This window comes from Theropithecus gelada, chromosome 6, assembly GCF_003255815.1.
Source record: "Theropithecus gelada isolate Dixy chromosome 6, Tgel_1.0, whole genome shotgun sequence".
In the NCBI taxonomy this organism is placed as follows: Eukaryota; Metazoa; Chordata; class Mammalia; order Primates; family Cercopithecidae; genus Theropithecus; species Theropithecus gelada.
In genome coordinates, this window is record NC_037673.1 from 66,249,924 (window position 1) to 66,277,212 (window position 27,289).

A 27,289-nucleotide genomic window follows, 5' to 3' on the forward strand; every position below is an offset into this window, starting at 1 on the left:
AAACTTTTTATTATGGCTTCAATCTCATTACTTGTTATTGGTCTTGTCAAGTTTGAGATTTCTTCATAGTTCAGTCTTGGTAGGTTGTATGTATCTAGGAATTTATCCATTTCATCTAGGTTTTCCAATTTACTGGCATATAGTTGCACGTAAGAGCCTCTAATGATCCTTTGAATTTCTGCAGTAACCAGTTCTAATGTCTCCTTTTCATCTCTGATTTTATTTGGGTCTTCTCTTTTTCCTTTTTTTTTTTTTTTAATGAGTATTTTAATTCAGTTTCAGAAAAAAAGGGTACATGACTTCGATGAGAAAGCATAAAATTAAGAGGCTTTTCTGGAAATCCAAGAAAAAGAAATAACCACTAATATGTTCAATAATTTTCTGGATCTTCTTCTTGTGTCAAAAGCTATATATTTTCTCCTCAAAAGTAGCTGCTCCAAGAACTAACTAGCCTTCTTTATCTCCCTCTAACTGGAACAGACTAATTCCCCTCCACCCCCACCTCTCTTCTTTCAATAACACTGCATAGGTGTTAATGGCCTGGGCTCTCACCAATGAACAGAATTGTCCTTTAAGCCAGCAACCCACAGGCAGTGGCACCCAAAGCCTCACCCCCAGTCCCCAGGGCAGAAGCCACAGAGCTGGCATTGTTTCCACTGTCTCAGGAAGAAGGAGCCAAAAGCTGACCCTCAGCACAAATCAAAGCCCAATATGGAGACACAATAACTGCTTCTAGAGTTGGCAAGTTGTGGGCAAAAAAGGGGAGTTTTTGCAGCCACCCCATCTTTAGAAACAAGGGGGAAAACTAGACCCTTTTCCACTATTATGGTCTGCAAGGTACTCTACTGCTCTAAGGGGATCTGAAAGTACAAAAGGATCTAAACAAATAAGGAGAACTTTTCCCAGGCTGGAGATAAGAATGAAAAATAGAAAGATGGATGAATGTAATAAGGTGTAGGAAGATGATGCTGGGAACCTCTGTTCTTCACATGGCTGCCAGTCCCATAGAGGACAACACGGTAAGAACCAGGACAACCACTCCAGACTGGTATAGCTGGGGAATCTTCAGGCCTTTTCCTAGGTCCCCCACATCAAGTGTTGGATCCCATTCCAGGTATGATATATGAGAGGGAAGACGAGTGCAAACTTAGCTGTGTGGATCAGTGCTGGCCCCAGACACAGGGACTTTACGAGTTCCAAATAAGACTCAAAGTTCCCCGGGAGTAACAGGGCCGACATGCCAGAAAGAGAGACCCCTGCACTCAAAGCAATACCAGTGCCACAGTGGCAGATGGACATCGCCATGGGAAGAGACCAACTGTAGATAGTGACGTGGGGAGATACAGGACGGTTTGAACCTATATTCGTATTCCAGAACCGCTCCATCTCTTCTTTGGCTGTGGTTCCCAAAGGAACAGCATTTCTGATACAGAGCTAAGGGCTAAAGTAGACTCAAAGGCAATCACGACCAACATGTTTCAGCAAGAGCACAGCCATCTTGGGTTCCAGTCTCCTCTCTTTTTCTTAGTTAGTCTGGCTAACGGTTTGTCGATTTTCTTGATCTTTTCAAAAAACCAACTTTTTGTTTCATTGATCTTTTGTATTTTTTTCACTTCAATTTCATTTATTTCTGCTCTGATCTTTATTATTTATTTTCTTCTACTAATTTTGGGTCTGGTTTGCTCTTGCTTTTCTAATTCTTTAAGACAGTGGTTCCCAACCTTTTTGGCACCAGGGACCAGTTTCATGGAAGACAATTTTTCCATAGACAGCAGGGGGTGATGGGGGATGGTTTTAGGATGAAGCTATTCCACTTCAGAACATCAGGCATTAGATTCTCATAAAAAGTACGCAACCTAGATCTCTTGCGTGCACAGTTCACAGTGGGATTTGTGCTCCTATGAGAATCTAATGCCACCACTGATCTGACAGGAGGCAGAGCTCAGGTGGTAGTGTTCACTTGCCCACCCGCCACTCACCTCCTGCTCTGCAGCCTGGTTTCTAACAGGCCACGGACCAGTACTGGTCCATGGCCAGGGGTTGGGGACCCCTGCTTTAAGATGCATTATTAGGTTGTTTATTTGAAGCTTTGCTACTTTTTTATGTAGGTGCTCATTGCTATAAAGTTTTCTCTTAATACTGTACCCCATATGGTTTGCTATGTTGTGTTTCCATTTTCATTTGTTTCAGGAAATTTTTTATTTCTTCATTGACTCACTGGTCATTCAGGAGCCTATTGTTTAATTTTCTTTCATGTGTTTGTATAGTTTCCAAAGTTCCTCCTGTTATTGATTTCTAGTTTTATTCCACTGTGGTCAGAAAAGATAATTGGTATGATTTCAATTTTTTTGTTTTTTAAGACTTGTTTTGTGGCCTAGCATATGGTTTATCCTTGAGAAGAATCCATTTGCTGAGAAGAATATGTATTCTGTAGCCATTGTATGAAATGTTAGGTGAATATCTATTAAATTCATTTGCTCTATAGTGCAGATTAAGTCTGATATTTCTTTGTTGATTTTCTGTCTGGATAATCTCTCCAATGCTGAAAGTGAGGTGTTGAAGTCTCCAACTATTGTTGTATTGGGGTCTATTTGACTCTTTAGCTCTTATAATATTTGCTTTTTATATCTGGGTGCTCCAGTGTTGGATGCTTACATATTTGTAATTGTTATATGCTATTGCTTAATTGACCCTTTGTTATTATATAATGACCTTCATCATCTCTCTTTATAGTTTTTGTCTGGAAATCTATTTTGTCTGATATAAATAGAGCTACTCCTGCTTTTTTGGTTTCCATTTGCATGGAATACTTTTTTCTATCCCTTTATTTTCAGTCTATGTGTGTCTTTTTAGGTGAAGTATGTTTCTTGTAGACCACAAATCATTGAGTCTTGTTTTTTTATCCATTCAGCCACTCTCTGTCTTTTGATTGGAGAGTTTAGCCCACTTACATTCAATGTTATTTTTGATGAGTAAAGATTTATTCCTGCCATTTTATTATTTGTTTTCTAGTTGTTTTGTGGTCTTCTCTCCCTTCTTTCTTTCCTTGCTGTCCTCCTTTTAGTGAAGGTGGTTTTTTCTGGTGGTGTATCTTAATTTTTTCTTTTTACTTTTTGTGTATGCATTGTGTGTATGTATTTTTCATTTAAGGTTACCATGAGGCTTGCAAGTAACATCCTATAACCCATTATTTTAAACTAATGACAACTTAACACTAATTGTGGCCAGGCACAATGGCTCACGCCAGTAATACCAGCACTCTGGGAGGCCAAGGCAGGAGGATCACCTGAGGTCAGGAGTTCCAGACCAGCCTGACCAACATGGAGAAACCCCATCTCTACCAAAAAGACAAAATTAGCCAGGTGTGGTGGCACATGCCTGTAATCCCAGCTACTCGGAAGGCTGAGGCAGGAGAATCACTTGAACCTGGGAGACGGAGGTTGCGATGAGCCAAGATCGCACCATTGGACTCCAGCCTGGGCAACAAGAGTAAAACTCCGTCTCAAAAACAAAAACAAAAACAAAAACAAACTAATTGCATAAACTAACCAACAAGCAAAAATAAAACTAATAAAACCCTCTACACTTTTAACTTCTTCCCCCAACTTTTTAACTTTTTGTTATTTTTATTCATTTCTTTTTTCTGTCTTTTTTTGTTGTTGTTGTTGTTTTGTTTTGTTTTGAGACAGAGTCTTGTTCTGTTGCCCAGGCTAGAGTGCAGTGGCGCAATCTGAGCTAACTGCAACCTCCACCTACCAGGTTCAAACAATTCTCGTGCCTTAGCCTTCCATGAAACTGGGATTACAGGTGCACACCACCATGCCCAACTAATTTTTGCATTTTTAGTAGAGACGAGGTTTTGCCATATTGGCCAGACTGGTCTCAAACTCCTGGGCTCAGCTGCCTCAGCCTCCCAAAGTGCTAGAATTACAGGCATGAGCTGCTGCACCCAGCCTCTTTTCATATCTCTCTTTTTTTTTTTTTTTTTTTTTTTTTTGAGACAGAGTCTTGTTCTGTTGCCCAGGCCAGAGTGTAATGGCACAATCTCAGCTCACTGCAACCTCCACCTCCTGGGTTCAAGCAATTCTCCTGCCTCAGCCTGCCAAGTAGCTAAGATTACAGGCATGCTGCCACCACACCTAACTAATTTTTTGTATCTTTAGTAGAGACTGGGTTTCATCATGTTGGCCAGGCTGGTCTCAAACTCCTGACCCCGTGATCCACCTGCCTCAGCCTCCCAAAGTGCTGGGATTACAGACGTGAGTCACCACATCTGGCCCTCTTCTATTCATATCTTATTGTAATGTCTATGTCTTGAATAGTTGCTGTAATTTTTATTTTTGATTGGTTCATCTTTTCATCTTTCTACTTAAGATACGAGTAGTTTATACACTACAATTACAGTGTTATAATATTCTGTGTTTTTCTGTATACTTACTATTACCAGTTAATTTTGTACCTTCTGATTATTTGTTTTATTTATTTATTTATTTGTTTGTTTGTTTATTTTCGAAACAGAGTCTTGCTCTGTTGCCCAGGCTGAAATGCAATGGCAGGATCTTGGTCTCACTGCAACCTCCCCCTCCCAGGTTCAAGCAATTCTCGTACCTCAGCCTCCCAAGCAGCTGGGATTACAGGCACGCACCACCAGTCCTGGCTAATTTTTGTATTTTTAGTAGAGATAGGGTTTTGCCATATTGCCATGTTGCCCAAGCTGGTCTTGAACTCCTGACCTCAGGTGATCCACCTGCCTCGGCCTCCCAAAGTGCTGGGATTACAGGCCCTTCAGATGATTTCTTATTGCTCATTAACATCCTTTCCTTTCAAATTGAAGAACTCTCTTTAGCATTAATCTCTTGTGGAACAGGTCTGCTGTTGATGAAACCCCTCAGCTTTCATTTGCATGGAAATGTATTTTTCCTTCTTTTTTTTTTTTTTTTTTTTTTTTTTTGAGACGGAGTCTCGCTCTGTCGCCCAGGCTGGAGTGCAGTGGCCGGATGGCGGCTCACTGCAAGCTCCGCCTCCCGGGTTCACGCCATTCTCCTGCCTCAGCCTCCCGTGTAGCTGGGACTACAGGTGCCCGCCACCTTGCCCGGCTAGTTTTTTGTATTTTTTGGTAGAGACGGGGTTTCACTGTGTTAGCCAGGATGGTCTTGATCTCCTGACCTCGTGATCCGCCCGTCTCAGCCTCCCAAAGTGCTGGGATTACAGGCTTGAGCCACCGCGCCCGGCCCAAGTATTTTTCCTTCATGTAAGCTAGTATGATGCTACATTCTTAAACATGTCTCCTGGGGAATATATGTATATATCTGTATTGGGTATCATAGGAGTAAAATTTTCTGTATTATAGAGTATGTATATGTTCAACTTTCATCAATACTTTCAAATAGCTTGCAGTGCTATAAGCAATACACAGGAGTTCCAGGTTGTTCCACATCTTAGACAACACTTAGTGTTGTCTGGCTTTAAAATTTTACTTGTTTTTGTAGTTGTGATATCACATTGTAGTTTTAGTTAGCATTTCTTGAATGTCTAATGAACTTGACCATTTTTTAATATTTTTGCTGGCCATTAGGCTAGTTTCTCTGTAAAGTACCTGTTCTTTTGCCCATTTTTCTATTTTTCTATTGAGTGAGTGAATTATATGTTTGTTTTCTTACTGATTGGCAGGGGTTATTTATACATTTTGAATATGAGTCCTTTTGGGGGATTATGTGTTGTAAATATTTTGTCCTACTCTTTGAATTGCCTTTTCACCCTTTAGCCATGCCCTTACATGGAATAAAAGTTTTTATTTCTACTATAGCCCAATCTGTCATCATCATCATTATTATTATTATTTTTTTTTTTTTGAGATGGAGTTTTGCTCGTGTTGCCCAGGCTGGAATGCAATGGCATGATCTTGGCTCACCACAACCTCTGCCTCCCAGATTCAAGCGATTCTCCTGCCTCAGCCTCCCAAGTAGCTGGGATTACAGGTACCCGCCACCACACCTGGCTAATTTTTTGTATTTTTAGTACAGAACGGGTTTCACTATATTGCCCAGGCTGGTCTTGAACTCCTGATCTTGTGATCTGCCCGCCTCGGCCTCCCAAAGTGCTGGGGTTATAGGCATGAGCCATCACACTCGGCCTCCTATTTTTAACTTCTGAAAACCTATTTTGTTTTACATTTCAATTTAGATCGCAATCCTCTAGAATTTTTTTCTAATTTAAGGAAATTGTTTATTACTTAAAAGTATCTTAGCAAAATAGAAGCACCAATTTTATGCCATAATTTAATTTTTTTTAAATTGATAAAACATTTTACGGTTTTTTTTTTTTTTTTTTTTTTTTTGAGACAATCTTGCTCTGTCACCCAGGCCAAAGTGGCACAATCTCGGCTCACTGCAACCTCTGCCTCCAGGGTTCAAGCAATTCTCATCTCTCAGCCTCCCTAGTAGCTGAGGGTTTGCAGGTACATGCCACCGTACCCGGCTAATTTTTGTATTTTTAGTAGACACAGAGTTTCACTATGTTGGCCAGGCTGTTCTCAAACTCCTGGCCTCAACTGATCCACCAGTCATAGAATCCCAAAGTGCTAGGATTACAGGCATGAGCCACCACCCCTGGCCATTCTGTGTTTTATCGTGTACAACATGATTAAAATTCTTTTTTAAGGTAGGATGTAAGGGTAGGGATCAAGATTCTTTTTTTTCTTAAAGATTTATAATTGCTTCAAAGAAGCTTACATTTTTAAAAAGCTTGTTTTCCACTTTATCATAAGTTAAGTGATCATGCATATGTGATCAATTTCTGGACTCTCAATTCTATGCCTCTGGTCTGTTCATATACACACACACACACATATATACACACACACACACATATATATACACACATATGTATATACACAAATGTGTGTGTCTCTGTGTGTGTGTGTGTGTGTGTGTGTGTGTGTATATATATATATATATTTTTTTTTTTTTTTTTTTTTTTGAGATGAAGTCTCACTCTGTCGCCCAGGCTGGAGTGCAGTGGCGTGATCTCGGCTCACTGCAACCTCCGCCTCCCAGGTTTAAACAATTCTCCTGCCTCAGCCTCCTGAGTAGCTAGAATTACAAGCACACACCACCATGCCCGGCTAATTTTTTTTTCTTTTTTTTTTTGTATTTTTAGTAGAAACGGGTTTTACCACGTTGGCCAGGCTAGTCTCGAACTCCTGACCTCAAGTGATCTGCCCACATCAGCCTCCCAAAGTGCTGGGATTACAGGCATGAGCCACCACACCCGGCCTCCATATATTCTTGTAATAATGCCACACTTGTAAATCTAACATTATAATAAGCATTGTGTCTGATAGTGTCAGTCCTATAGCTCTGTTCTTGAAGATTGTTTTCGCTATGCTTAGTCCTTTACATTTCCATATGCATTTTATTTTTTTCCACTAATAGTCATTTATATAATTTGATGTCAGTCAAAACATACTATTGTCTGTTTAGCTGGGATTACAGGTGCCCACCACCATGCCCAGCTAATTTTTGTATTTTTAGTAGAGACGGGGTTTCACCATGTTGGCCAGGATGGTCTCGATCTCTTGACCTCATGATCCGCCCGCCTCAGCCTCCCAAAGTGCTCGGATTACAGCATGAGCCACTGAGCCCGGCGAAAGGATTTTTATGGGTTTTTTTGTTGTTGTTAAAATACTGAGAGGAAAATAACTTACTGGAATATAAAGATAAGAGCTGAATGAGCATGCCTCTAATGGAGAAAGGGGGTATTTTCACAGAATCAGTATTTTTCCCCATCCCATCCCCACTTGATATCAATCAAAACATACCATTGGCTGTTTAGTTTTTAAAAATTGCGATATGCTTGGGCATATATACCAGTTACTTTATGTACAATAAAGGAATGGGGAAGTGGGAAATGAAAGAACAGAGAAAACTACACTGTAGTAGTCAGGATGTGGTGGAACCGAATTGCAGTTTTCTAATGCAGAATGTAATCTTGATCTTTAAAGAACAGAGTTCTGGCCAGGCATGGTGGCTCACACCTGTGATCCCAGCACTTTGGGGGGCCGAGGTGGGTGGATCACCTGAGGTCAGGAGTTCAAGACCAGACTGACCAACATGGTGAAACTCGTCTCTACTAAAAATATAAAATTTAGCTGGGCATGGTGGTGGGCACCTGTAATCCCAACTACTCGGGAGGCTGAGGCAGGAAAATTGCTTGAATCCGGGAGGCAGAGGTTGCAGTGAACCGAGATCACGCTATTGCACTCCAACCTGGGCAACAGAGCTGGACTCTGTCTCAAAAATAAATAAATAAAATAAAGAACAGAGTTCTGGAGTAAAGAAGCAGGTTCCCTTTTCAGTAGACACCTCCCGTCTGCTGTTGGAATGCATCAATTGTATCGTCATTCCCCATTTCCAACTGTGCAAGTGTGTCTATTTTATTGATTGGTTGCCCGTCAAATCGGAATCTATTCTGCTTCATTGACAATCCCTGTCATTCACAATAGGCTTTCATTAGTTTACTAAGTGGTGTATGCCTCTTAGTCTTAAACTGCACCACAGAACCATCCTGCCCCAACACCTTCGAATTAATATGTTCTTTGTTCTCACTCCTGACCCCTTCCTTGGGCTTTTCATCGGCCATGCAAGCACCAGTCTCCTCAGCTGCTGCTTCACAAAAAAGGCACCAAGTCCACACCAAACCAGCACACAAGCAGCCCCAGGAGCAGCAGAAGAGGGAAGCAGCAGTGGTGGATGAGGGCTCCATATGCATTTTAGAGTCAGCTTATCAACATTCACCAAACACATATTCTCATACCAGACTGCTGGGATTTTACTTTAGCTTTCGTTGAATCCGTATATCAATTCAGGGGCTTTGTCATGTTTAAAATTGTGCTTTCTAATCCATGAAGATGGTATATCCCTCCATTTATTTAGGGTTGGTTTTGAAGTTTTGTTTTTTGGGTGTTTTTTGGGGTTTTTTTTTTTTTCTGTTAGTTTGTTTTTGAGATGGGGTCTTGCTCTGTCACCAGGCTGCAGTGCAGTGGCAAGATCTCAACTCACTGCAACCTCCACCTCCCAGGCACAAGCAATCCTTCTGCTTCAGCCTTTTGAGTTGGGACTACAGGTGTATGCCACTATGCACAGCTAATTTTTGTATTTTTCGTAGATGGGTTTTCATCATGTTGCCCAGGCTAGTCTCAAATTCCTGGCCTCAAGCAATCCGCCTGCCTCAGCCTCCCAAAGTGATGGAATTACAGGCGTAAGCCACCATGCCTCGCCTTATTTAGGTTTTGTATAATTTTGTCTCAATAGTGGATACTTTCTAGTTACATTTTTGTTTGTCTTTTTCATTTTTATTTTAGGTTCCAGGGTATATGTGCAGGTTTTTATATAGGTAAATACCATGGGAGTTTGATGTACAGATTATTTCATCATCCAGGTACTAGGTCTAATATCCAATAGACTTTTTTTCTTACCCTCTCCCTCCTTCCACCCTCCACCCTTAAGTAAGCACCAGTGTCTGTTGTTCCCCTCTTTGTGTCTGCATCTTTTCATTTTCTTGGTAGAATCCTTTGAAGCATAAGATTTAAATTTTGATGAAGTCTAATTTATCTATTTTTTCTCTTGTTGCTTGTACTTTTGATGTCATATCTAAGAAATCATTACCTAATTTAAGGCCACAGATATTTATACCTATGTTTTCTTCTAACAGTTTTATGGTTGGTGTGGTTCATTGAATGTTTATGTTCCCCCAAAATTTATTTGTTGAATTCCTGATCTCTAAGGTATACACACATAGTCAGCCCTCTGGGTCTGTGCGTTCCACACCTGTGAATTCAATGAACCATGGATGAAAAATATTTGGAAAAAAACTGCATCTGTACTGAACATGCACACTTTTTTTCTTGTCATTATTCCCTAAACAATACAATATAACTATTTACAGAGCATTTACATTGTATTAGGTATTGTAAGTCATCCAGAGATGAATTAAAGTGTAAGGGAGAGTGTGCATAGGTTATATGCAAATACTATACCACTTTATATCAGGGATTTAAGCACCCATGGATTTTGGTATGAATGGGAGGTCCTGGAATCAATCCCCCTGCCAACAGGTACCAAAGGATGACTGTATATGTACATGTGCATGCACACATGTACACACACACACATAAATGCAATGAGTACACCAGCGGCAATGAGCGTACCAGACACTGAGACTTTGGTTTTAAATACTATTCTCCCCAAAGGAACCAGAACTCCTTGAAGAAATGGCTGACTTTGGGGCTAAAGCAGAGAAAGCATACAATACACCTAGAACATATTGTACCATAAAGTATGGCAATTCTCAAAGGATCATGGGGACGTGTCAAAGTGACACAGGAGCCAGCCAAGGGGCTCCCACTGGCTAACTCTGGGATAACTAGAGCATCAAAATAATGACATAATTATAGCAATTTCTTATAACCCATTAAATAGGAACCTATGAGCCCATACTAATATCAATTAATAGATAAATATTCCTCATAAGTATTGACAACATAAAATAGAAATTACAAACAAAAAAATAAATTTTTTTTCCTGGATGACAGAGGGAGACTCCATCTCAAAAAATATAATAAAATAAACAAAATTTTTATTAAAGTCAAAAAATTAATAGAGAAATAAATGAGAGCAGAGGGAGGGGAAAGCTTTCCCTTACAATATGAAGGTCAACTAATAAATGTGGAAGAAATAATAGAAGGAATGATTTTTTTTTTTTTTTTTTTTTTTGAGGCAGAGTCTCACTCTGTCACCCAGACTGCACGATCATAGCTCACTGCAACCTCCAACTCCTGGGCTTAAGCAATCCTCCCACCTCAGCTTTCCACATAGCTGGGACTACAAGCATATGCCACTGCGCCCGGCTAATTTTTGTATTTTTTGTAAAGACGGGGTTTTGCCTTATTACCCAGGCTGGTCTCAAACTCCTGAGCTCAAGTGATTGGCCCTCCTCAGCCTCCCAAAGTGCTGGGATTACAGGTGTGAGCTACCGCACCCAGCCAATGATTATCATTTTGTAACCTTCACAGTAATAATCGTTTTGGTGAAAAAGCAAATAAAATGGTACTTATATAAATAGGTAAAGTCTGGGCAACACTGAGACCCCCCCCCCATCTCTAAAACAAAATTAACTTAAATAATTAGCCGAGTGTGGTGTGGTGGCTGGCACCTGTAGTCCCAGCTACTTGGGAGACTAAGGCAAGAGAATCACTTGAGCTCAGGAGTTCGAAGCTATAGTGAGCTATGATCTCACCACTGAATTCCAGCCTGGGTGACACAGCAAGACCCTGTCTCAAAAAATAAATAAATAGGCCAGCCATGGTGACTCATACCTGTAATCCCAGCACTCTGGGAGGCCGAGGTAGGCAGATCACCTGAGGTCGGGAGTTCAAGACCAGCCTGACAAACATGGAGAAACCCCGTCTCTACTAAAAATACAAAATTAGCCAGGCACGGTGGCACATGCCTGTAATCCCAGCTACTCGGGAGGCTGAGGCAGGAGAATCGCTTGAATCTGGGAGGCGGAGGCTGCAGTGAGCCAAGATTCGCCATTGCACTCCCGCCTGGGCAACAAGAGTGAAACTCCATCTAAAAAAATAAAAATAAATAAATAAAATAAATGCGTTATCAGTAACAATATTTTTGCACAGTCTCAAAGTATCTCAAGACAAAAATACTTACTAACTTTACGTTGCAAAATCTGGCAGACATCATCATACCAAATGATGAAAGTTAATTTCACCAGTGATGAGACAAATCAACATCATATGCCTTCTGATGTGATGCATTAAGAAGAACACAGCTGGTTGGGTTTGGTGGCTCATGCCTGTAATCCCAGCACTTTGGGAGGCCAAGGCAGGTGGATCACTTGAGGTCAGGAGTTAGAGACCAGCCTGGCCAACATGGTGAAACCTCGTCTCTAACAAAAATACAAAAATTAGCTGAACATGGTGGCACAAGCCAGTAATCCCAGCTATTGGGGAGACTGAGACAGGAGAATCGCTTGAACCCACGAGGCGGAGGTTGCAGTGAGCTGAGATCGCGCCACTGCACTCTAGCCTGGGCAACAGTGCGGGACTCCATCTCAAAAAAAAAAAAGAACACGGCATCACTTCTGCAGTATTTCTGCCAAAATGATTATCCTAAATCCAATCATGAGGAAACATCAAACACAATCTGGCGGACATTCTGCAAAATAATTGACCTGTCCTCTTCAAAATTCCAGGTCATGAAAGAAAGAAGAGACTAGGAATTGTTCCAGAAAAAAAAACAAACAAATGAGACATGGCAATTAAATGCAACACGTGATCCTGCATTGTATCCTGAATCTATAAATAATTTTACTGGGAAAAATCAGTAAAATCTGAATGAAGTTTGTGGATTAGAAGATGCTATGGTGGCCGGTCATGGTGGCTCACGCCTGTAATCCCAGCACTTTGGGAGGCCGAGGCAGGTGGATCACCTGAGGTCAGGAGTTTGAGACCAGCCAGGCCAACGGCCAACATGGTGAAACCTGTCTCTACTAAAAATATAAAAAATTAGCCAGGCATGATGGCAGGTGCCTGTAATTCCAGCTACTCAGGAGGCTGAGGCAGGAGAATTGCTTGAACCCTGGAGAAGGAGGTTGAAGTGAGCCGAGATTGTGCCATTGCACTCCAGCCTGGGCAACAAGAGTGAAACTCCATCTCAAAAAAAAAAATAAGATGCTTTGGATTCAATGTTAATTTCCCGATTTTCATGGGCATTCTATGATTACATAGAAGAGTATCCTTATTTTTATGAAACAGACACTAAAGTATTTAGGGGTGATTGGCAGCATGTCTGTAACTTATTCTCAGATAGTTCTGGAAAAAGAATCTGTATCTACACAGAGAGAAAAATAATAATAAGGCAGATATGGTAAGTTACTAACGATTAGGGAATCAGGTGAAGGGAACACAGGAGTTCTCTGCAGCATTCTTGAAACTGTCTTAAGGTTTTTAATTATGTGCACTTTAATAGCTGAAAAATATTTCCTATAACTCTATTTTGTAAATCCCTGGCATCTCTTTAATTCAAGATCCGAATAAAATAAGAACATGAAGGTAATGAGAAATAAGTCAGGCACAAAGAGAACTTATAAAGATAAATAAGAGCTATTCACTAAATATACTAAGGCCTATGAGTCTTAGGTTCAATTTTTTTTTTTTTTTTTTTTTTTTTTTTTTTTTTTTTTTTTTTGAGATGGCGTCTCGCTCTGTCACCCAGGCTGGAGTGCAGTGGTGAGATCTCAGCTCACTGCAACCTCCACCTCCCGGGTTCAAGCGATTCTCCTGCCTCAGCCTCCCCAGTAGCTAGAATTAGAGGCGCCCGCCACCATGCCTGGCTAATTTTTGTATTTTTGGTAGAGACAGGGTTTCACCGTATTGGCCAGGCTGGTCTCTTGGCCAGGCTGGTCTCGAACTCCTGACCTCATAATCCGCCTGCCTCGGCCTCCCAAAGTGCTGGGATTACAGGAGTGAGTCACCACGCCCAGCCCTTGGGTTCTATTTTTTAATTACATATGAAATTTTAGTGTTAAAGAGCCAGGAGGAGCTTGAAAAGTCTAGTTCCTCAAGTCTTTTTGTCATATATGTTTACATTAGGATTAAGAATAGAAAGGGACTGAGCACCGTGAGAAGCCAGGAAATGAGGTCCCCTGAAGAGAGACATGTTTTCCAAGGAAAAGGCGGAGGGACGTCTGCTCACCATGGAAGAAAGTGCCACAGAACATGCTACAAGGGCTGAGGACAGCAGAGGGATGGATGGAGGTGGGGGATACAGGTTGCTGCAGGCAGTGGATGTGAGATGGGCCCCACCCTATTTTGCACCTCTGGCCTGCCAACCCGGGATCCTTTCGTCCAGCCAGACTCTGGGTAAAGAAGAGGGGTTCTGGGAGGCAGTCCCAAACTCGAAGAGTGAAGAAAGATGGCAGTGCCAAGGCTTTGGGAGTGGAGCCAGAAGCAGGAATTGGAATTGGGGTCTGGTTTCCCCATGGCAGAGCTCATCCAGGTCCAGGATCTGCCCTCTCTTGGCATTGACTGGCCAAGCCCTGGCTCAGGTATTCCACACCTGGGCCCGGAACCACATGCGAGGAAACCCAACACTGTTCGGTCCCAGCCCGCAACTTCCAGCAGCTAGGAGCAAACAGGGCTTGTGGAGGAGGCAGTGGGCCTCCAGAGCCCAGCAGCAGGCAGGCTACTTCCCCGGAGACGGCAGCGGCACAGGAGAAGGCCCTGCCGCCGACAGGGGTCCTACTCCACTCCAGGACCCTGCCCATCTGTGGCCACGCTCCCACCAGAAGCCTGTCACCTCCCATCCCTCCCGCTGGTAACAGGCACCGGGGTACCGTGCCCAGCCCCCAGGCACCTCCCCAAGGCTGCCACGTGGCAGAGGAAGCCGGTGAACAGACGCTCGGCTGCAGCCAGGCAGGCCTAAACTCTGTTTCCCCGCCACATCCCAGCTACACCCGCAGGCCTGGGTGCCAACCAGCTGGTGTCAGTGCCCGCGGTGCCTTCCAGCACCCGCCTGTCCTGGAGGAGCTGCATCTGTCCCGTAAGGTCCTCGCCCGCTTCTTAGGGGCAGCCTTCTCGTTCCTGGCGGGGACGGTGCACCATCTCAACCTCTCTGAAAAGCTGACCTCGGTGCCCGTGGAGGCCTTCGTGGGGCTGCAGATCCAAGTGAACCAATCCGCCAACCCGTGACACTGGGACTGTGCCCTCCAGGGAGTGCTCAGGCTGGTGAGGCTGGCACCGGGCACCAGGACAGGCATCGTGTGCGGCCCCAGCACCCGACCAGACCTCGGTGGAGCAGGAGCTCCTGCTGCTGGCAGGGGAGGAAGAGCTATGTGGGACGGGGCAGGGCCCAGGGGAGCACCAATGTGGCCCCTGCCTTTGGAGGGTGGCTGACCTGGTGCATTATGTGTGGCAGAACCGAAATGAAACCTGGCGCACCCTCAAGCGGCCCCTGCTGCCAGGGCACCCGGAGTACTACTCCACCCTCAGCACAGTGATCCGATGACCAAGGGCGCTCCTGGGGCCACACCACACACTCCTCCTCCTCCGCCCTTTCCCTTCCTCTGACCCCCTCAGCTTCCTGTGCAGCCTCACCCCAGCCCCCTAAATACCTGTCCTCTCTCCTTCTCTCTTTCTCTCTCCCCCCCCCTCTCTCTCTCTCCCCGCCCCCTCTATCTCTCCCCACCCCCTCTCTCTCTCCCCGCCCCTCTCTCTCGCTCGCTCTCTCTTTCTCTCTCAAACACACACACACACACACACACACACACACACACACACAAAACCCATCTCTGGTGCCTGGATTTATCTAGTGCTCCAACTTAACTTAAAAAATGGGAAGGACTTTGGACAGAAAAGAGGGAGGGACCCTAGATGAAAGGTTGTGGAGGTGGCAAGGAAGATATACAACTTGAAATGTCTGGGCAGTGGCAAGACCAGCCTCAGGGCTGAAAGTAGAGGATGCAAAGAGGGATGGGGAGGTGGTGAGACCAAGCTGCAGGTGGGGTCCAAAATCGGGGTACGGCCAGATTTAAAAGGACACTGTGGGCTCCACCTCTCTTCTCCCTCTGCCTCTACTGAGAGCCTCCTTCTTGCTTCTTGTCTCTCTCTTGCCCCCAGGCCCCTCTTCCCGCACTCTGTTGGAGACCTCTCATCTCAGACTCCCTGCTTCCTTCTCCAGACTCTCCTTATCTCTCTGTGCCCTCCTTTATGCACTGACAGGGTTCCTGAGCTCCTTCCTGTGCGGAAAAGGTGGTCTCCTCTATGACTGAGTTGGGGACGGGTGACTGGAGAGAGCTGGGGGAAGGGGGCAGACCCCAAAACATCACCAGAGAAATCAATAAAGTCACCTTTGTGAAGGAGGAAAAAAGGATCAAGAACAAAGTACTATGGGCCAGGCATGGTGGCTCACACCTGTAATCCCAGCACTTTGGGAGGCTGAGGCAGGCGGATCACCTGAGGCCAGGAGTTTGAGATCAGCCAGGCCAACATGGCAAAACCCCACGTCTACTAAAAATACAAAAATTAATCAGGCGTTGGGGCACATGCCTGTAATCCCAACTGCTCAGGAGGCTGAGGCGGGAGAATCAGCTGAACCCGGGAGGCAGAGGTCACAGTGAGGCAAGACTGTGCCACTGTACTCCAGCCTGGGCAACAAAGAGAGAGTCCGTCTCAAAAACAAAAAGAAAAAAAAAAAAGAATAAAGTACTACGATCCCAAGAGGATTATGTATCAGAGTTTTTCTGGAGTTCATGTATATAAGTTTCACTTTATTTCAATTCTTTATAAAACAAATCAAGCAAAAAAAGTCTAGAAAATACATTATGTGGCCAGGTGCGGTGGCTCACACCTGTAATCCCAGCACTTTGGGAGGCCGAGGCAGGCGGATCACCTGAGGTCAGGAGTTCAAGACCATCCTGACCAATATGGAGAAACCCCCTCTTTACTAAAAATACAAAATATTAGCCGGGCTTGGTGGTGCATGCCTGTAATCTCAGCTACTCGGAAGGCTGAGGCAGGAGAATCACTTGAATCTGGGAGACAGAGGTTGCGGTGAGCTGAGATCTCGCCATTGCACTCCAGCCTGGGTGACAAGAGTGAAATTCCATCTCATAAAAAAAGAAAGAAAGAAAATACATTAGGTAATACAATGCACACCCACTCAGTCTAAAATAAAACATTTCTAAACACAATAGACTCCCTTCCCTACCACATTCCCAGTACAATATCTTTAATTTAGCATTTGTCATTCTCTTTTATGTATTTATACTTTTACTACACAAGTATATATTTCTTAACAAAAGATAATATTGTTTGGCATGATTTTTGACTTTACAGAAATTGTATAATACTGTATATGTCCTTTTAAGCTTATTTTTCTCACTCAAGTTTTCTTTGGTGGGAAAGGGGGGGTTGGTTTGTTTGCTTTCTGAAAATTCCTAAGTCTTATCACTCAAGTTTAAATATTTATTTAGCTTAATACACATAATTTTAATTCACTCATTGTATCTGCTATATAGTGTTTCATGATATGAATATATAATTTTTCATTGTGTATCATATTGATGAGCATTTAAATTGTTACCCCATCTATTCTACTACCATCAATGCCAAAATGAACCCCAAATCTGACTCCTTGTGTTGATTTGCAAGTATTTCTCTAGGCCAGCGGCCCTCAAATTTTAGAAAGCCTCAGAATCACCTGAGAGTTTTATTAAAGAATAGACTGTTGAATTCCACCCCTGGAGTTTCTAATTCATTTCTAACAAGTCCTTAAGCGATGTTGATGCTGTTGGCCTGAAGACCGCACTTTAGAACCACCGCCCTAGGATGTTCATCCTGGAGTAAAATTGCTATCAAATAATTGTGCATCTTCAACTTTACTAAACGACGCTAAATTGCTCTGCAAAGGAATTTTTTTTTGAGACGGAGTCTCGCTCTGTCTCCCGGGCTGGAGTTGCAGTGGCCGGATCTCAGCTCACTGCAAGCTCCGCCTCCTGGGTTCACGCCATTCTCCTGCCTCAGCCTCCCGAGTAGCTGGGACTACAGGCGCCGCCACCTCGCCCGGCTAGTTTTTTGTATTTTTTAGTAGAGACGGGGTTTCACCATGTTCACCAGGATGGTCTCGATCTCCTGACCTCGTGATCCACCCGTCTCGGCCTCCCAAAGTGCTGGGATTACAGGCTTGAGCCACCGCGCCCGGCCAGGAATTTTAATGATGTGCTCTCCCAAAGAAGTCAGTTCTCTTTCTCATGTCTGAAACCACCTTTGCAAAATTGTGACTGAGACAGTGAAAGAGATCTAACTTAATCGACTTCATCTTGCTTCTAACCTCCAAGCTATCCTTGTTCATTCCTGGGCGTAAGCTGAACTAACTTTGGGAGAAACTTAGTTTATAGTTTAGAACAAGGACAATAACAGCCCTTTCCCAAAACAGACCTCCTTCTTGCCTGGGGACCAAACTGCCTTTGTAGGACTAACATTAGCCACGAGATTAGAAATTATGGTTTAGGAGTCATGCAGCTGAAGGCTACAAGATTCTGACCCTCCCTAAACTGCTCCTAAGATCAGCGCTTGAGAGATTTTGCAGACCCTGCACTTGATGGATCAGCTGGCCTCATCGAGATCGATAAACTGGCTCATCTGATCTTGTGGCCCCCACCCAGGAACTGTCTCAGCTCTAGATAACAGCTTTGACTCCTTATGATTTCATCCCTGACCAATTAGCACTCCTGGCTCACTGACTTCCCCCCACCAAGTTGTCCTTAAAAACTCTGCTCCTCAAATGCTCAGGAAGACAGATTTGAATTAATAATAAAACTCCAGTCTCTCGCACAACCAGTTCTGCCTGAATTACTCTTTCTCTATTGCAGTTGCCCTGTCTTGAGAAATCGGCTCTGTCTAGGCAGTGGGCAAGGTTCACACTACATTTGATGATGTCATAACACTTCAAAAGTTTTGCCAATCCAAAGCATACGGAATTGTATTTCGCTGTGGTTTCCATTTGAAGTTCCCTGTTACTAAAGGGGTCAAGCATCTTTTTATACAGCTGTAGCCACTCAGGCTAAATTATACTGTCTCGTATCTGTTCATTTCTTGGCCTATTTGCTATTAGGATGTTTGACTTTAATTTATTTCAAAAGACAAAATTACAGGCTGGGCACGGTGGCTCACACCTGTAATCCTAGCACTTTGGGATGCCGAGGCAGGTGGATAACCTGAAGTCAGTTTGATACCAGGCTGGCCAACATGGTGAAACCCTGTCTCCACTAAAAATACAAAAATTAGCTGAGTGTGGTGGCTGGTGCCTATATTCCTAGCTACTTGGAAGGCTGAGGCAGGAGAATTGCTTGAACCTGGCAGGGGCAGAGGTTAGAGTGAGCTGAGATCGCACCACTTCACTCCAGCCTGGGTTACAGAGTGAAATTCCATCTCAAAACAAACCAAAAAAAAGACAAAATTACAACAAATTTAGTTTAAAAATCCACTTGCTTTTATTTGTGATTCTAGAATCAGGCAACGCCTCACTGTATGAAATAGAACGGCGTTCTGGTAGACAGAGCAGAGGAGGTTGGCTTTGTAGGCCAAAAAGGGCTGAAGAAAACGGAAACAGAGACCAAAAGGTAAATTGGCCATTTCATAGTTACTTTCCTTCTAGGGTTAAAAACAGAGGGGACTGGCCGGGCGCGGTGGCTCACGCCTGTAATCCCAGCACTTTGGGAGGCCAAGGCGGGTGGATCACAAGATCAGGAGATCGAGACCAACCTGGCCAACATGGTGAAACCCCGTCTCTACTAAAAATACAAAAATTAGCTGGACATGGTGGCGCACGCCTATAGTCCCAGCTACTCAGGAGGCTGAGGCAGGAGAATCGCTTGAACGCGGGAGGTGGAGGTTGCAATGAGCTGAGATCATGCCACTGCTGCCCCTGCACTCCAGCCTGGGAAATAGAGCAAGACTCAGTCTCAAAAACAAACAAACAAACAAACAAAAACAGAGGGGACTTCCTTATTATGCTGTCTCAGGTTGACTGGAATCTCCTGTGTTTTGGAAAACTGGCCCATTTCAAAGTTCTGTTTGATTACGTGGCACTTAGCATAAGTGACTCCATTCTGGTTTGGGCTGCTGGGGCCTAGGGCAGGAGGTTATCCCAAAACAATGGCCTGCTATAAACCTTACTTAACACTTATGTAGTTATAGTTACTAAACCATCATTTTTAGAACATAATGAGGAAAGGCTGGGCACCGTGGCTCACGCCTGTAATCCCAGCACTTTGAGAGGCCGAGGTGAGTGGATCACCTGAGGTCAAGAGTTCGAGACCAGCCTGGCCAACATGGTGAAACCCCATCTTTACTAAAAATACAAAAATTAGCCATGCATGGTGGCGCATGCCTGTAATCCCAGCTACTTGGGAGGCTGAGGCAGGAGGATCACTTGAACCCAGCAGGCAGAGGGTGCAATGAGCCAAGATCGTGCCATTGCATTCCAGCCTGGGCTTCAGAGAGAGAGACTGTCTAAAAAAAAAAAGAAAGAAAGAAAAGAAAAAGAAAAAAGAACATAATGAGGAAAATGCATGTCTAGCACATTTTTCAGAAAATTCAAGATATACATTTATACTGAATTTACTATAATACAGAAATTTCTGTGTTCTGTTAACCTAAAAGGGCAAAACTGAGGCAAACTTTAAATATAGAGAGTTAATTTGGGCCAAGGTTGAGGACCGTAGCATGGGACATACTTCCAGCTTGCTTTTTAGAGTGCTCTGGGAAGCAAAGGAGAGGCTCAAACCCACATGTCAGGAGGGTGCAATTACTAAAGTTGCTTGTCAGGAAGTCTCCTTGGCTTACAGAAACAACATTGGTTAGCGATTGGCTATCCATTGTTGAACTATAGTCTAGTGCCCCGCGTTGCAAGTGGCTTCAAGAGGGGAGTGACTGCTGTTGCAGTTTAAATGCCTCTCTGGGCCTGGATAATTTAAAGAGGCTTGCCTTTCTCAGATTAAAAGATGTTTTTTCTCTCTCAGTTATAGTATGAGAAAAAAGAATACAAAATTATACATGTACCACAATATACAAACTAAAATTCCAAAACACTATCCTTAGAAAAGAGACTAAAAGGAAATATGCTATTATTGCATGAGCATTTTAGAGATAGATTTCTTATTTTACGGCTTTAAGTGTGTATACTTTCTTCCAATTTTCTATATTTTCAGTTCTTTTATAAAACAATGCAGTTTTGTCGGGCGCAGTGGCTCACGCCTGTAATCCCAGCACTTTGGGAGGCCAAGGCGGGCAGATCACGAGGTCAGGAGATCGAGACTATCCTGGCTAACACGGTGAAACCCCGTCTCTACTAAAAAGACAAAAAATTAGCCAGGCGTGGTGGTGCGTGCCTGTAGTCCCAGCTACTCAGAGGCTGAGGCAGGAGAATGGCGTGAACCCAGGAGGCGGAGCTTGCAGTGAGCCGAGATGGTGCCACTGCACTCCAGCCTGGGCGACAAAGCGAGACTCCGTCTCAAAAAAAAAAAAAAAAAAAACAATAAAACAATGAAGTTTCATATTCCATGGAGATTCAGTGCCAAGCTAATACAAAAACCAAAAATCATGTATGCAATATTACCCCAAACATCCCTTAAATTGGGCCATCTCAGTCAGCCACGGTGGCTCATGCCTGTAATCCCAGCACTTTGGGAGGCCAAGGCGGGCAGATCACCTGAGGTCAGGAGTTCTAGACCAGCCTGGACAAAATGGTGAAACCCCATCTCTACTAAAAACACAAAATTAGCCAGTGGTGCAGGCCTGTAGTCCCAGCTACTCAGGAGGCTGAGGCAGGAGAATCGCTTGAACCTAGGAGACGGAGATTGTATTGAGCCCAGATCGCACTATTACACTCCAGCCTGAGCGACAGAGCCAGACTCCATCTCAAAAAAAAAAAAAAAATATATTGAGCCATCTCTCAGAAAGTCCAATAGTGATTTAGTAACTGTTCAGGGTAATTTTGCAACATGGCCTATTTTTTTTCCCCTATCATTGGAATTGTTGCTATTTGTTTGATTGAGCACCAGATGGAACAACAGAAAAGCAACTATCTACATGTATTTCTTTTTAGAATAACACTTAACTCCAGTAAGATGATGTTATCAGAGGCACCCAGGAACTAGGACCAACAAACTAGGGACCAAGGGAAAGCAGATTTGCACATCCCATCTCATGCTCAGCCTACGGTTCACTGAACGGAATGTTAGGTAGAATCATGCACCATTTACTTTGCCACTTTCTCCCTCTCTTATTTTCATGGGGTTGAGTTAATATGGTTGAGTTTGCATATGGTAAATTAGTATGTGATGAGACTCCTTTGTACATAATTCATTTATAATAGAAGAAAACCTCTTTTTTAGAAGGAACAGATTTCTGGAATATATAAAGATATACACACTTTCTGTTTTCATCATTCATTTACTCTTTCAACAAGTATTGTATCTGCAATTTTTTTTTATTTTTTTTATTTTTTTTATTTTTTTGAGATGGAGTCTCACTCTGTTGCCCAGGCTGGAGGATAGTGGTGTGACTTCAGCTCACTGCAACCTCCACCTCCCAGGTTCAAGTGATTCTCCAGCCTCAGCCTTCCAAGTAGCTGGGATTAGAGGCCTGCACCATCATACCGTGCTAATTTTGTATTTTTAGTAGAGATGGGGTTTCACCATGTTGGTCAGCCTGGTCTCAAACTCCTGACCTCCAGGGATCTGCCCGCCTCAGCCTCTCAAAGTGCTGAGATTACAGGCGTGAGCCATCACGCCCAGCAATTTTTGATAGAGGAGATAGAGGGAAGAAGTAAAACAGTCTCTGTCTCTACTCTCGTGGAGCATAATCAACTAATCTATCAGTAAAATAAATAAAAAACTACCCTGTGATAAAGAAGAAGTACACAGTAGCTTAATAACATATAATAGTAATATTTTAACTTCATTGAGGGTTTTAGAAAGGCTCCCTGAGAAAGTGATTACTGAGCTGGGTCAGAAGTGTGGTGGATGCTGTGATGCGTGACCAGCAGTGGTACTGGAGTCAGATCATACTGCCTCATGGGAGCCAACGGTTGAACTGTTAGGAATTTTGAGACAGGTTTTAAACAGCCATTATTAAATATTATGTAAACTTATAACTATATTAAAAACACAAATCAATAATACTCAAAACGCATCACTTCCTAATTATTTTTTGCTACATTTTACTATTATCCGTGCTTTTGAGGTTAACTGTTGTGCATCTTTTCCCAGTTCCACATTCACTGATATCACAATTGATAGCTTGAAACTGGCCATGGTGGGGGTATGTACACCATGGAAATTGGCAAACACTATAAAATGGGGCTTTTTCTCCCAAAGAGCTGGTTGTTAAACATGTACCAACATACTACTGAGATAGCCAAGTGTAAAGAGTCTCCCAGAGAAACTCTGACCAGCCTGTGCACACTGGGGTAGAGCCACAGAAGTTCACCGCCTTTACAGCAGGAGGAGCCTGGCCCTTCTCTTCCTGGGTGGAACCTTTGATTCAATCTGTAAGGTGGGAAGCCTGTATACTAGCAGGACTCTCCCTCTGCTGAGAGTCCCTGTTTCCCTTTTTTTTTCCCTTTGTGACCAATAAATTCTACTTTTCTCACCCTTCAAAGTGTCTGCAAGCCTAATCTTTCATGGTCATGTGACAAGGATCTTGTTTTTAGCTGAACTAAGAAGGAGGTGCTGCAACACTACTGTGCACAACCCAAATCCTCCTTCAAAGAAAGATCTCTTGCCCTACGGGGAATGTGGTCAGCAGATGATCTTTAGCTATAGGGACCTTTAGGGATTCCTTACATGCAAAGAATCATCCTTCCAAGATTGATGTACATCTCATGAATGATTGAAGTGGGAGTATAAAGGCCCAGTCATTTCAACTGAATGTAAAATACCTGAAAGTTCATTTTAGCTCAAAAGGTCTCCATGAGGCTTTTGTTGGACTGTACTACTTCTTGACTTCTCCCTCTTCCAAAGTATGCTTTCTTTCCCTCTCTTTCCCAGGTGTTGTCCCAAAAACACCCTTTTCCACACTAAACTCCATGTGAGTCTGCTTCTGGAGAACTCAACCTGCAAGAAAAAGGATAAGGAGGGTGTTAATGAGAAAATGTTAAGGTAGGGAGTGTTAAAAGAAAGGCTTTAGCCAAATTAAACGTAGAAGAGTTTAATTGAGCAAAGAATGATTCATGAATTGTGCTGCCTCCCGAACCAGAGTAGGCTCAGAGACTCCAGCACAGCCATGTGATGGAAGAAGATTTATGGACAGAAAGTGGAAATTGGCATACAGAAAATGGAAGTGAGGTACAGAAAAGGCCAAATTGGTTACAGCTCGGTGTTTGCCTTACTTGAACACAGTTTGAACAGTTGGCCACCTTTGACTGGTCAAAACTTAGCACAAGAGTAGGCTACAATCTGTTTACAAATCTATTTGGGTAATAGTTCATGATGTACAGAGAAACTTTTAGACTGAAGTTAAAATATGTAAGGAGGCAGCTTTAGGCTAAACTTGATTTAACAGGAGTGTTCTAGGGCATGGAAAATTATCTGAGCAATGTCTTGTATTGGAAGACAAAACAGCGCTATTGAGGAAGGTACAAAAGGGGCTAGTGGAACCCAGAGAGCAGGAAACAGCTTAATGTGAAATGAAGCTGGAAAGGTAAATTGGGGCAAAACCATGTAGGATGTTATTGGCCATTGGTAATGATTTGAGTTTGTCATAAGGATAATGGAAAGCCACTGGAAAGCGGGGGTGGAGTGTTATGCGGCGGGCAATGCATTGTAAGATTTGCATTTGGAAAATATTACCACGACAGAATGTGGAAAATAGATTGGATAAAGGAAAGTGTAAACTTGGAAGGCTTAGCTAGGAGATGACTGTACTGGTAAAGATGATGGCAGCGTAGACTTGATAGTGATGGAGATGAAAATTTTTGGATTGATTTGAGAAACACTTACAAGGTAAAAAATGATGCAACCTGGTAATAGATTACAAGAAAGGGGAGGTGTTAAGGATGATAACTAAGTTTTTGATTTGCTAAACTGGATAAATGGCGCCATCCAATGAGATAGAAGAGGATTAGGTTTGGGGGAAAGAGTGTAAGTTTATTTTAGGACACAAAGAACTCGAATTTCCTTTGAGACAATCAAATGCAGTATTCTGGAAGCCAAGGAAAGAGAATGTTTCAAGAAGGACAGAGAGATCAATTATATTGAAAGCTGTACAGAAATGAGATAATATACAGCTGAAAGTATGTAGGCCCCTTATGGTTTTGCTTTCCACAATTTCAGTTACCTGTGATCAACCACAGTCTGAAAATAGTAAATGAAAAATTCCAGAAATAAACAATTAATAAGGGTTTTTTGTTTTTTGTTTGTTTTTGAGACAGAGTCTCACTCTGTCACCCAGGATGGAGTGCGATGGCATGATCTCGGCTCACTGCAACCTCCACCTCCAGAGTTCAAGCAATTCTCCTGCCTCAGCCTCCCAAGTAGCTGGGATTACAGGTGCTTGCCACCACACCTGGCTAATTTTTTTTTTTTTTTTCGAGATGGAGTTTTGCTCTTGTTGTCCAGGCAGGCGTACAATGGCACAATCTCAGCTCACCACAACCTCTGCCTCCCAGGTGCAAGCAATTCTCCTGCCTCAGCCTGCCAAGTAGCTGGGATTACAGGCATGCACCACCATACCCAGCTAATTTTGTATTTTTAGTAGAGACGGGGTTTCTCCATGTTGGTCAGGCTGGTCTCGAACTCCCAACTCAGGTGATCCACCTGCCTTGGCCTCCCAAAGTGCTGGGATTCAGGCATGAGCCACCGGGCCCGGCCAATTTTTTTGTATTTTTAGTAGAGATGGGGTTTCTCCATGTTGGCCATGCTGGTCTCGAACTCCCAACTCAGGTGATCCACCTGCCTCGGCCTCCCAAAGTGCTGGGATTACAGGTGTGAGCCATGCACCCGGCCTGTTTTTTGTTTTTTGTTTTTTTAAGACAGAGTCTTGCTCTGTCACCCAGACTGGAGTGCAGTGGCATGATCTCAGCTTGCTGCAACCTCTGCCTCCTGGGCTCAGGTGATCCTCCCACCTCAGCCAGCCTCCTAAGTAACTGGGGCTACAGGTGCGCACTACCACCCCCTGGCTAATTTTGGTATTTCTTGTAAAGACAAGGTTTTGCCATGTTGCCCAGGCTAGTCTCGAACTCCTGGGCTCAAGCGATCTGCCTGCCTCAGCCTCCAAGAGTGCTAGGATTACAGGCATGAGCCACCATGCCCAGGTGATTCATAAGTTTTAAATTCAGCGCAGTTCCAAGTAGTGTGATGAAATCTAATGCTGTCCCACTCCAGCCCAGCTGGGACATGAATTCTCCATTTGTCCAGCATAGCTGTACACGCTTCCTGTCCGTGAGACACTTATTATCCTTGTCCGATATCAGTTTGACTGTCACAGCATTGCAGTGCTTACATGCAAGTCACCCTTATTTTACTTAAAAATGACCCCATTGCACAAGAGTAGTGGTGCTGGCAATTTGGAAATGCCAAAGAGAAGCCATAAAGTGCTTCCTTTAAGTGAAAAGTTGAAAGTTCTCAACTTAATGAGGAAAGAAAAAAATTGTATCCCAAGGTTGCTAAGATCTACAGTAAGAACAAATCTCTCTGTGAAATTGTGAATGGTATATCATTATAATTGTTCTATTATTAGATATTGTTGTTAATTTCTTACTGTGCCTAATTTATAAACTTTATCATTGATATGTACATATAGGAAAAAATATAGTATCTATAGGGGTTGGTACTATCCATGGTTTCAGACATCCACTGGGGGCTTGGAACATTTGCCCCACAGGTAAGTGAGGACTACTGTGTCCTGCTGCTTCAGGGGAGTGAGGAGTATAGAAGCCAGCTTGGAATGGGTTCAGAGTTGAACAGGAAGAAAGAAAAGAGAGGCACTTTTCCTTCTACCACAAAAAACAATTGTAAGAAATGTACTTACATTTGGCCTAAAAGAAAAATATACCAGGCCCAGCCAGGCGTGGTGGCTCACGCCTGTAATCCCAACACTTTGGGAGGCCAAGGCAGGCAGATCACCTGAGGTCAGGAGTTCAAGACCAGCCTGACCCACATGGAGAAACCCTGTCTCTACTAAAAATGCAAAATTAGCCAGGCTTGATGGCACATGCCTATAATCCCACTACTTGGGAAGGCTGAGGCAGGAGAATCGCTTGAACCTGGGAGGCGGAGGTTATAGTGAGCCGAGATTGTGCCATTGCCCACTAGCCTGGGCAACAAGAGCAAAACTCCATCTCAAAAAAAAAAAAAAGTTTAAAAAAAGAAAAATGTACCAGGCCCGATGGCTCATGCCTATAATCCCAGGACTTTGGGAGGCCAAGACAGGAGGATTGCTTGAGCCCAGAAGTTCAAGACCAGCCTGGGCAACATTGCAAGACCCCATCTTTACAAAAAAAAAACCAAAAATTAGCCAGGCATGGTGGTATGCACCTATAGTCCCAGCTACTCAGGAGGCTGGGGTGTAAAGATTGCTTGAGCCCAGGAAGCAGAGGTTGCAGTGAGCCAAAATCACACAACTGCACTCTAGCCTGGGCAACAGAATGAGACCCTGTCTCAAAAAAAAAAAAAAAAAGAAAAGAAAAGAAAAGAAAAAGGAAGAAAGAAAAAT

General features: G+C 43.4%; 2 pseudogenes; both read right to left on the reverse strand.

Annotated features, from left to right (window-relative positions):
• Nucleotides 1-985: 985 nt before the first annotated feature.
• On the reverse strand, nucleotides 986-1,497 carry LOC112626887 (annotated as a pseudogene).
• Nucleotides 1,498-8,352: 6,855 nt separating this feature from the next.
• LOC112626876 lies at nucleotides 8,353-8,640 on the reverse strand (annotated as a pseudogene).
• Nucleotides 8,641-27,289: the final 18,649 nt, after the last annotated feature.